Source organism: Etheostoma cragini, chromosome 12 (assembly GCF_013103735.1).
Source record: "Etheostoma cragini isolate CJK2018 chromosome 12, CSU_Ecrag_1.0, whole genome shotgun sequence".
Classification (NCBI taxonomy): Eukaryota; Metazoa; Chordata; class Actinopteri; order Perciformes; family Percidae; genus Etheostoma; species Etheostoma cragini.
This window is the reverse complement of record NC_048418.1, coordinates 7,538,258-7,550,656: the sequence shown is the minus strand read 5'-3', so window position 1 is coordinate 7,550,656 and position 12,399 is coordinate 7,538,258. Positions and strand designations below refer to the sequence as shown.

Here is a 12,399-nt window from a genome sequence, read left to right as displayed (position 1 = left end):
TTTTCCTCCGGTCTGGTCGTTGAACGGGACAAAAAGGCGCTCCACACCATTAAAGTCCCACTCGCCACACTGTTGTTCTCAGGCTTTTTTCCTCTGTCATTACTACTTGATTCTAAGCCATAATTATTTAATAAGTGCTTTATAATAACATTTTAATTTAGGACAGAAATCAGAAACATGACCCATAAATCTAATCAATGTATACATTAAAATGGTCTTATTCGCTTCTCGGTCATTTTCTTCTCTACAAACAACTTTCCCCACTTGGCCCTGCATTGCTTTTATAGGTATTGATGTACGTTTGGCAGAAAAACAGAAGTGGCCTCAGTGCAGTTAAGCACTAAGAATGTTTGGTTTTTCTTCTAACAAAACGTTCCAGACTTGCCTGTAAGGGGATTCTGCTGATTGGACTGCACATTGCACAGCTCGATGATATGTATTTATGTGAGGACATAAAGACTTGATGGAAAATCCATTTTTAAGACATTCTTTCATTGCATGGAAACACAAGGTTGCCTGGGATAAATGGTGACAATAAATAATAAATGGCAACAATCCTTTGCCTACAAATGAGAAGTTGAATTCATAGGTAATTAAACACTCTTTTTCAAATGTCCCTGCTTCTCCACTTAAAAATATATTGATTTTGGAAACAATAGATCCTTACTGTTAGACTAAGGTTAAGAAAAGCAGTTTTTCATTCCTCGCCTGGGACTTGCAAAACAACAGCTGCAGATTTTATTACCCACAGCTAGTTAGCTAATTAAGCTAACATTATCTGCATGATTTATCCCACAGACGTTTGGTAATGTTTCCAGTAAACTTGTTGTAAAAGAATCTTGGAAAATAGGTCTTAAATGTGCACTTGATGGCTACATACATTACATCATGCTAAAAGACTGAAGCTAAATCTGCACGTAACCCTAAATAAAACAGTATTGCCATAGTTATATGGCAATAGCAAGTTATAACTTGTACAGCAAGTTATTAAGAAAAAGTTATTAAGAAAATTGTAAGATTTTCTTTTCACTTTTAACATTACAAGACAAAAACAAATTTAGGATAAACACACAATGTTGGGTAAAGTTAGCAAGGGTTGCTTGAGTGTTAGTCTATAGCCTATCCTTCACGTTCCACTTCCGGGATTGCTCCGATGCTGCAGGAAATTCCCATAAATGCGCACACATTTTGCGTTTCTTACTGCTTTCTTTGTGTTGGAATTTCAAATTCGGTGGATTTATGAGGAATATTGTTGACCGCTCCTCAGATCTCTGCAGGGTAAGTTAAGACAGCTAGCTAGACTATCTGTCCAATCTTGAGTTTTCTCTCGCACAACAACTTTGCAACGGCTCTGTGCGATGTTAAGCACCGAACATTATGATTCTGATTGGTTTATAGAAATGCCTTTAAACCAGAGCATGTTTTCCTCCCATCGACGAATGCTATGTGGAAGAGCCAGACTCTTCTTCAGTGCACTTTTGAGGAAGGTCTGGCAAAGCGAGACTACTTGAGTGTAAACTTTCACATTGACACACAATGTGGAAATAGTGTATACAACACAGTGGATGTGCTGGTCACACTGGACTCCTCAAACTTTAAACACTGTAAATTATTATTCTTTCCATCATCAAATTTGTATTACTAGTCTAGCTGTAAAACACTTGCATGCATGGGCAGCGGGCCGGGCAACCCATTAAGCAATCTTAGAAGCTAGAAAACACTTTTTGGTTAATGCGTTTGGCTAGCAAATTTGCTTTTTTGTATTGCCTCTGTGCTGTATCATACACTGTCTAGATAAATTAAAAAAACATTCAAGTGACCGAGCGCCATCTTTGAGTAAAGTATTCATGCTTATAATGTAGCTTATGGTGGCTAGTTTTAGCGTATGTTAAGTAACTTCAGCTAGATATAGTTGTAAGTGACATTCCTGACTCAGTCTTTTGACTTTCTGCTTCTATATTTTTTACTACGCTACTGTAAATTACATTTTATGTTGTTATCCTGTTATGGCCACACTGATCCCTGTTCACACACACTAAGGTAGAAACAGGCCCGTAGGGGGAGGAAGAATTTGGCTGTTGAAGTACTTTTTTACGCTTCTTCCAAAAAAAAAAAAAAAAAAAAAAAAGTGTGTGTAAGTACTCAAAACGATAACGGTTTGCAACGCAATTATCCCCCAGGCCACTGTTCTCGGAAGGCTAATTTGTCCAGTTGAACGGTACTCCAAGGATTGGATTGTTATTAAGCATTTACGGTCCAGCTGAGGGGTACAATGTTGGGGCATTTTCAGTTCCATTAATGCATTTCTGTTGAATATTGTCAGCTCAGCGCGTTTTAAAATGATTTGAACACATTCTCTTGACTTGGGGTGGAATGAGTTTATTGGGCCTCGGTGGTTTGCGGATGGGCCAGTGGTAATTTAAAACAAGGTTTTACAGTACAGCGGATGCTTTAAGCCACATACTTGCAGTAGTTGACTAGGTTTTGAGTTTAAAGGGAAATTACGATAAAGGAAGAGGAAAGAGTTCCTATAGGATTACCTAGCCATTCTACAAGGAGCATTAGAAATTAACAAATTATTTAAACAAAAGAAAAATACACATGACCTTCTTATAAAACCCTATTTTGAAAGGTTAGGGAAATTCCACATGTCTCGCCTACAGTTAATCACACTAATATGCTGCACTGCAAGTGGCCCTATACCTCAGGTAAATGTCTGTCTTAACTCTGTGGATGTGCACACTGTTATGCTCTTAGTAGCTTTCCTGTGTACATGACTATAAAGGTGGGTCCTTTATTAATGCTTGGCTGAAGGAAACTATGCAAATCTATAATAGTACCCTAGTCTATCCTTCTAGCTTAGATTTATGGCTTACCAGGATAGTCAATTTAAGTAAAGAATGGCTTGCTGGGGCAAATGAAAAACATAGAGCACAAGACAGAAGTAAAATCCTTTCTGTAAAAATTAGTTGGAATACCCGCAACATCTTTTCAATGATTTTGCTGTGTTATCAGAGTTATACAAACACTGTAAGAAGAGGAAGAATATCATGACATTTGTTGAGCAGGCCAAGTAAGATTTGTGTCAAATCCAGTGATTATATGAGTCATTATAATGCTCTCTTCCAAACCCACACTACAGTTCAAGCCTTTAAACTACTAGCCTGGCTCCTCCTCTCTTGTTGCACATGCGCATGACATACTGTAAGGCACAACCAAACGTTAGCGATCGGTGATGGCGGATCCAGAGTGGCTCTGGGCAGGTCCGATTGTTTTCAACATACACATTTAAAAATACTCACCTTCAAGGAAGTTGACGCTTCACCAGACTCTCTGTACAAATAAATTGTACGAGTACGAGATGTATGAGTCTGGTGGGACCAGGCTGGTATGCTACACTGATACTTTACAAATATGACTTGCAAATAGGTAGTACAATATATTAGTATAGTACTATATGAATAGTATTGATGTCAGCCATGGCACACACTATACTTTCAACCAAACATTTGTTTCCCACTGCATGTGCACACCAGCCAACAGCAAATACATAAAGAAAGCTTGCACAGAAAAAAAAGATACAACAGCAAATATTATCACAAACTACTGCACAATATGTACAAGAAAAAATGTTTTAATATCCTCATAGGTCATCCAATCTCTCCTCTCTGTCGGGACAGAATATTTTATAGACATCACATCTGATCTCCTCTCTTGCAATGCAACAAGGGAAATCGTTTGCCTCACCAGACTTCACTCCTCTTCTCATTCATTCAGATCTCAGTATCATCTAGACTCCATCAGGCTGGGATTCTACATACTCACAGCTTCTCGGCAATCTGGAAATATGACGACGTCACAACGGGGTCTAACCTCCAAAGACTATCATTTATCATTTTCATACACTTCTGTCTGGTCTCTTCTGACTGAACTAAGGACCAAATCGTTCATCTGTCTCTTTGAGTCAAAACCACTGGTGGCTGCTTTTGGCTGCTTCAGTAATTACCTTAATGGTCTTAATTTGTAAATTGTGCTGGGCTGCCTGCCATTAGCCTGTACCATAATGCATACATAGATTACATTTGGCATCACCTGTATAGGGTCAATTTGCAGCAATTTACATAATATATTACAAATAAAGAAAGTTAGATTTTTAAAACTTATTCTTAAAATGTCCTATTTAGAAACTTTAAGATACTCACCCTCAGGCAAAATACCAAGAAAGCTACAGATACAATTCTAAATAGTTCCATGTTGTTGGCTTTTATGGTTTAAGCCCTAATTTGCTCCCTGGATGAACAGCAGATAGTAATCACACTTGGAACAAAGCAGCCGATGAGGAGTTTGTTTTCAATAAAAAATTCATCAGTGGGACTGACCACTGACTAACAGCACTGCCCTTAGGTGAGTCTGTATTGTTACAATTTTTGACAGTCCTAATGAGACTTTGAAGAGAAATATCCTGCCCAGGTGTAGCCTTCATTCATTTATACATGTTCCTGTGTGGTTTATATTTATAATGTGTGTATTCTTTATTTTGCACACAACCAGGACTAAGGCAAATGTATAAATAAGGTAAGCAGGTTCATGTCAGGTATTATTTTTATCTGACTGACAGGTTGAGAAATCTACTGCTACTCTAAATTGCACACCTCTTCTTTATTATCCTGAGATGTCTTTGCAAAGACATCTCCCCCTTGTGATTTCTGCACAAGCTATTTATAGTAGGATGAGAACCCTTCTGTGCAATTTTGGATTGGGGCAAAAAGTCATCAAGTCTCAAAAAGATTGGATTCTGTGTGAAAGAAATCTAAAATAAATAATCCATCAATGTTTAGATGGCCAGATTTCAGAAGTCCCCAGGTTGGAAAATGTACATTTGTCATGGAAATAAATGAAAACAAATGAAAGATGCAAACAGGCATTCTAGCAAAGGCAATACTAACGGCAAGTTCATTTATTGTAATTTTAAGGTGCTTTACTCCTGCACAGAGAGTGAGCTGTGATGTGAAAACTTTGGAAAACAATGTTCCTATTCTCTCATGGTAGCCACTGCACAGATTGATTAGTGCTTGAGAACGGATTTTCCCAGATATGAGAGAGTTATATTTAAAGGTGCTGTAGGTAGGATTGTGAAGATCCAGGATTTAACCAAAGAATTTGAACATTGAACACTTCTCAGTCCCCCACCCACAAGGGAGAATGAATGCATGTACCTGAGCATGATTGACATACAGTTAGACAACCCCCCCCCCTCCCTGGCCCTGATTGGAGGATCTGGACAGGGAACGGCATATTTTTGCAAATCGCAGTGTAAAGGTTGTGCCAAAGCAGCCAAATTGTTTTCTTAAATTACCTTTTTTACGTATTCTACTTGAACGTAGGTTCAGTTTAAGCAAACATGACAGAAAATTAGTTTTATAAGTCTCCCCTACTACATCTTTAAGGCACTGTTTGGAAATATGTGACAATGAATTGACTGCAATACCTCTTTCTTGCTACTTTCATGAATCAATGCAACTTTTAAGTCATTACTATCTTATTGTAAAGCCCCTAAATACTTGGTTTAGATCTCCTGTATTGAGCAACATCTAGGTAATATCACCTTTTAAGTTGATATAAACTTTCTAGCTCACAGTGGCTTATTTGCACGTCCAGCCGATACAAAGCAAGATTAACATTCACTGGGAGTTTTGTCTCTGCATGCACCTGATAAATGTAAGTTTGAATAAAGAACTGAATGTTCCCCACAACTTCTGTGGGGAATGTCTGGTACACTATGTTGCTCTATATGTATTGCTTCTTTCTGTTTGGTGCTGGAAAGGAAGCATCCTGTGGGTTTTTAAAGCTTCTTCTCTGAACAAAGCTGACAACGTTGAAAGTAAAACAAAACATTAAAATGGACTGAAAGATGCTAAAAATAGGGGAATTGCAGAGACAGATGATAATTCTACTAAATTCTTATTGGTGCACAGAAATATGTGAGTGATGTCAGATAGTTTCATCACAGTCCCGCCTACTTCAAACCAGCAAGAAAATCTAAAATAGCCCAAATTTGGGCTCATGAAGGAACTCATGGCTCATAGAGAAACCTTTAGTAATGGCAGCATTCTGAATGAACAAGATGACGGGGGAAGATATTTCACAGGAGCTTTTGCTGTATATGCCTCTGTTACATCACAGCTAAGGTGGCCCACATGTTTTCAGTGGGCATGAGATATTAAACCACAACATGGGATTTATAGCTCACCAACGTATTTGCAATAATCGTGACCATCAATCCAAAAGCGAGACCATTCTAATGTAGAAATCAATGGTACAGTGTGCAGTAAAACATGTGCTACATTTAGAGAGTGTGCATACATTTATGACACATGACTGTATGACACCCAGCCTCACCTTACACCTAATAAGTCGGACCAATGTGAGCTCCAAAAGGCAGCTAGTCTGCTCTGTCAATCATCAAAAGTTTTAGAAAGTCAACCAAAGCTTACCCCCCCTCGATTTGAAGTTGATTTTGAGTGGACATCCGTCAATTCAATGTAACCCCTCTGGCAGTGACAATGGGAGAGGAGTGAGCAGGGAGTCTACGAGACGTTAGGGGCGGAAATGGTCAGTGGAAGGGTGAGGACAATGACAAGGACAGAGGGAAAGAGTGGGCTATAGAGAGAAAAACAAGGAGAAAAGAGTGAGATGAGGGGGAAAAGCCAGGAGGGTGAGATTTCTTATCTCAGAGAGATGGTTAAGGTGTGGTGAAGAGGGAAAAGGGGTAATTGAAGAAAGAAGGGGAGGGATGGTGAATGGAAAAACAAGGCGAACGCCCAGGGTCCACAGCTGGCTCACTGGGTTGGTGGGGACCCATTAATAGACGTTTGGCAGTGATAAATATAGAACGACAGGTCATCAGCACATTCACCATGTCCCCCAAGGACACTGCTGGCAAAAGGGGCCATGTAGAACATAGTGACTAGCCAGTGTTTCACACAGCGTGACTGATGAGCGGCTGATTGAGGATCAGCGTTTAAAAAATCCACAGAGGAGAACAAACTGATCACAGAGAAGGTAAGAGTAGATGAGGATGACCTTTGACCTAAGCTGGGTGAGGCAAACACTGAGGGATCGAAGGCTGCAGTGATGGATCTATCAATCACCTTGTGTGGATATGTATTGGTTGTTATATAGGGTGACAGTGATCAGGTCTGATCAGGGTTTAAGGGATGATATAAAGTGCAATGTTCCGAAGGTATGTCATGGGCAAAAAAGACAATAGTTTGTCCAGTCTGCCTTTGACAGAACTTGACAATCCTGCTGACATTGAAAAAATAGTTGTGCTATAGAATGATGAAACGGGTTGGGAAACGTTCAGATGAACAAAAGTGAAAATAATTACTGAAAGGACACACACTTTAATATCCCTTTCAACTGCATTTTACTATCTTGTCATACACGATGAAGTAATGTACATATACAAAAGAAAAAAAACTCAAACAGTGAATACCTCCACAATGTTGTGATCAGCCAGGTTCTCAGACACCATGATGTGGCTGCACTATGTTTACTGATGTAATGGTGTTGCTGCTGGAAGAAGCAGTAAAGATGGATAGAAGATGAAAAGAAAGCTGTGGCCAAGGAAGCAAAGGAAAATGCACAAAGAGCCTATAAGAGGCTTAAGTAGAATGGCAGAAAAAGAAGACTCCTGGACTGAATTATGCTCTCACACTGACTAAATGAGATATTTAAAAAAATAATAAGTAGATTTCCACTTCGCATACAGGTATCCCTATAAAAGACACTGTGTCATGACAGCTTGCAATATCCAATGCATTGATCCATCCATGCATTTAGTCCAAATCTGTAATATGATGGGCTAACACTGCAGGATAAATCATGCTCTGTAAAATGCTTTATGGGTAAGATAGAGAGGGGGGAACCAGTCACAGAGGGTCACAATGACCCACCATGCCCTCCTGATGTTTAGGGAAACCCTGGTTTGAAAAGCATGAAGCTTGGGAGATAATCTGTTCCAGCTAATGCATACTGTCAACTGTAATCTGTTACCAAGTCCTGCCGCACCTATTTCTTTTCTTTTCAAATCAGTTTACCTGCTGTTAAGGTATGACAGAGCTGAGGTAATTACCTAAAACCAGTACTATGTATACATTGTGGTAACTTGGCTTCAGGCATTGGCACCAGTGATGCAGACGCTGCATTGAAGAAGTTGGGTTAACTTTCCTCCTCCATTAATATGGTGAAAGAGCATTTGAATGTATCACACAGCTTGAGATTTGTTATCAGCTGTGAGTTAGGAGGAAAGTATCAATAATCTTTATACAAATTTGTCACTGTTGTAAATGGACCAGAAGATATCTATGACTGCAAACCCCAACAAAAAAAAAAATTTAGACAACTGATAGTTTGGGGAGGTCTTGTCAGTCTGAGGTATTATGTCATATAAAGATAAATAAACAAGAGGAATGAAGTCTTATTGTCTCAGGCCAGACTGCAGACTCCGAAAATTAATGGGTCCCTTCAGAGCCATAGATCACATAATACATTTTTTTATAATGCTGATGATGAAGCTGAAGCTAGAGACTGTTACAGATTGGTATGTAATGAAAAGAGCACACTGTATGTTCTCTGCCATGCTGCGTTTCATCTGATAACACTGTAAGTGAGGGCAAATGAAGCAGCTATTTCTGCACGTATAGCTGCTGACACACAAGTGGGAAAAGTATCAGGTGCCATGAATAAACGGTTATAAAAGAAATTGAAGCTAAAGGTTGAATACACAATAAGCAGTTTAACATTATAAATAGGATTAATTGGAAGTATAGTAACACAAACACTGCTCATGCTCATTCTTGCAATTAATTAAAAACCATCACTTCCTTTCTGGAAACACCTACGCTCACATCCTTGTTACAGCCTTTACCTCGGCTTTTAATGTCACCTTCCAGACCACTAAGTAAGGTATGATTAAAACCTTGTTTCACGTGGGCTTCCCATTAAAAAAGTTAAAACTAAAACTCTGAATAAGGGGCTGGAAGCACCTCTACTCTTTTTCTATCAATGAGAAATTCTCGATCTGACCTCAAATCTCCCATTATCTGCATGAATAGTTAATTAATTAATTTTGCCATTTTAAATGCTGGTGTGACCAGGCCTTGTTTGTCTATGTAAGAGCAATTGTATTTACTAACTTATCTTGGTCACAATTCTTAAGGGACCAAATTAACCCCTATTAAAATGTTTATGAGTGTATGGGAAGAAAGAAAAGTAAAAAAGTAGTTAAAGTAGGAATTTCATCTAGCATAGTGGTAAAAGGTGTGACTCTGAAAGTTTGCCAAGAGTTTGTGAGTTGACCTACAGAGGCTCACAAGCCCACTGTGGAGCTGGGCAAGTGTGAAAAGCTGCTGATCTAACTGAAAGGCCAAGTTGAATGTCATCCCAGATACACCACTGTGGGTGATAGACTTTGACATTTTGCACTCGTTATTTTCAATGGGTTTTGTAATTGTGCTTTTGTCTTGCAGCTCTGTTTAATTAGTGTGAATGCTACTGAATCAGCATTATCACTAATAAAACAAAGCATGCAGTACAACAGCTGCCTAACAACGCTCTAACCAGGACACAAGTTTGTTATTGTTCAGTGTCTTGCTGAGAAGAGAAGCACTGACAGGTACAGGGTAAGATTTATCTTCATATCAAAGCCGTGACTTCAAATGAGGGAGGACAGTCACAGGAGGGAGTACTGCAGTAGTGAAATACTTCCTGTTGCTGACTGAAAAAAAAACCCATCAAGACTCAAATGGAAAGTAACTGAGGCAACTTTCTACAGCAGGGAGGGGAACACCATTGACTTCCTGATTTGACGTGCTGTCTGTTTTCAGCTTCACTCAGACACATAATAGCTTCCAGATCAGAAGAGCTGTCCGGTCTGTTTTGGCGTCTTTAGGGATCCTGTCGTTTTGTCTTCTGTAAAGACTGTCTAAGGAGCTGAGAAAAGTGGCGAGGGAAACCGACAAACGAGTGTCCAGTTTATGAGAGAAGGTCTTCAAAGGAACACCCAACTGTTAATCTGGTGTTAACGAACCTCTCTTACGGGAGAGAGACCAGAGAGCTTCAGAGGCTCTCTGCAGTCTGCACTCCGAGAAACAACCTCTTCTGTCTGGAACATCCATGCCAGTGTGTCTCGTATGCAGAGATTCAGAAAAACACACCAGACACAGATTCACAACAACACAAGAAGAAACTTCAGGAAACGCTGAAGCCCTTAAAACTGACTTTAAAGGTTTTTAAACGAATTGAAGGGAAGTTTATTCAAACAACAGAAGACATTTAGGTCCAGGTTGGACAAACTGGGAGGCAGACTGAGGAACAGTTTAAGAAGCTTTGCCAGTTCCTAGAAGAGGAAGAGGAGGCCAGGATGGCTGCACTGAGGGAGGAAGAGGAGCAGAAGAGTCAGATGATGATGGAGAAGAAGAAGCAGAGGGATAGCAACTCTTTCAGACACAGTCAGAGCACCAGAGGAGGAGCTTAGAGCTGAAGATGTCTCATTCCTGTACTACAAGGCCGCAGTGGAAAGAGCCCAGCGTCGGCCCCTGCTGAATCATCCACAGCTGCTCTCAGGAGCTCCTATAGATAAGGCCAAACACCTGCGTAAACTGACCTTTGAACAAGATGAAGGAGATGGTCTCCTGCACACCTGTGTTTCTGGACCGAAACTCTGCTAATCCAGAACTCATCCTGTCTTCAGATCTGACCAGCGGGAGAGGAGGAGAGAGACAGCAGCTTCCTTATGGCCCAGAGAGGTTTGATCATTGCTTCATTGTCCAGGGCTCTAAGTGCTTCAACTCAGGGACTCACAGCTGGGAGGTTGAGGTTGGAGACAATGCATGCTCGCGACTGGGTTTGTTAGCAGGGTCTTTCCAGAGAAAGCAACACATGCGGTCTGGATTATGGGAAATGCGGTTTCATAAGGGTGAATACTCAGCATGCTCACCAACAGCTCCACTCACTGATATCAGAGTGGAGAAGAAGCTCCAGAGGATCAGAGTGAATCTGGAATGGAACAGAGGAGAGCTGTTGTTCTCTGATCCTGATACGACCATACACACACACACACACACACACACACACACACACACACACACCTTCACACACACTTTCACTTAGAGGCTGTTTCCATACATGCGCACTGTGGATAAAATCCCGCTGAAGATATTACCACTGAAGGTTTGTGTGATTAAACAGGTCTGAGAGTTGTTAAGGTTAACGTTTGAAGGGGATGCTAACAATAATAGTAAAAAGAACTATCAATTACTAAGTACAAACTTTATGGTACCTATTTGCAGTCAAATATTTGAAGCAAACGGTAACAAAATGGTAGATTAAAGTAATATTAACAGAGAAAAAGTATAGCAGTGTATCATGGGTCAACATGCAGTGCAGTAAAACCTAAAAATAGAACAGCAGGTTGCAGCAGTTAGCTGAATGAAACAATTATACAAAGGTTTTGAGAAGCAGCTTAAAAGGTTCTTGAAGACAACACAAATTAGATTTATTTTATTTTTCATTTAGGGTGTTTAGAAAAAATGCTATTATTATTGTTGTGTTGTTCTACCTGTCAATCAATTTATATTGTTTTAATTGCATAATGATTTGTATAGGTCATTAAGTCATTTCAACATTTCACAAGGGAAATCACAGCAAGTTATATTCATCTGCATTCAATCTTCAAGACAGCTTTAGTATGGTATCAATACAATCAAACAACAGTTTCACAGCTAACTTAAACTAAACTGTAAATAACTGCTGTACTGCTTTGAAGGAAGTGCATGTATATTTAGATACAAATTTTAAAAAGAACAATGCCTCTACCATACATCTGAAGCCTCAAAATACAAGAATATCATTTAAAGGATTTAGAGAATATTTAATTAAAAAGACATAATTGTCCTGAAACGGAGTGTGTTGATATGTGGAAATGTAAGGGTTTTGTTTGCTTTGTTCAAAGCTTTCTTTTCAGGCAATACATTTCAGTTCTCCACTCCTTAGGGAAATGCTTTTTCCCATCTTTCATTAATACAAAGTATTTATTTTAGGCAATTCTTTTCAACTTCGACAATATTACAATAAAGCTTTAAGCCTTTCTATAGCAATGTCTTTCAGCAGCGTAATGCATTTTCAGCAATTCAGACATTAATTTCAGCTGGCAGCATTCACACGCATTCGTTGGTTTACATCTGTATACGAGTGTGTTATGTGGTGTGCTTGGATCACATCACATGGCCCACCGAGGTCAGAATCCGAGCTCTTATGAGTGAACGTCTGCACACATTTGTAAATCCTGCTGACAGAGCCTGACTACCAGTAAAAGTATTAAGGACATGACACTAA

At 39.5% G+C, this 12,399-nt stretch overlaps 1 pseudogene; it reads left to right on the top strand.

Annotated features, from left to right (window-relative positions):
• The first annotated feature begins 7,072 nt into the window (after positions 1–7,072).
• Positions 7,073–11,262, top strand: LOC117953978 (annotated as a pseudogene).
• The last annotated feature ends 1,137 nt before the right edge of the window (positions 11,263–12,399 follow it).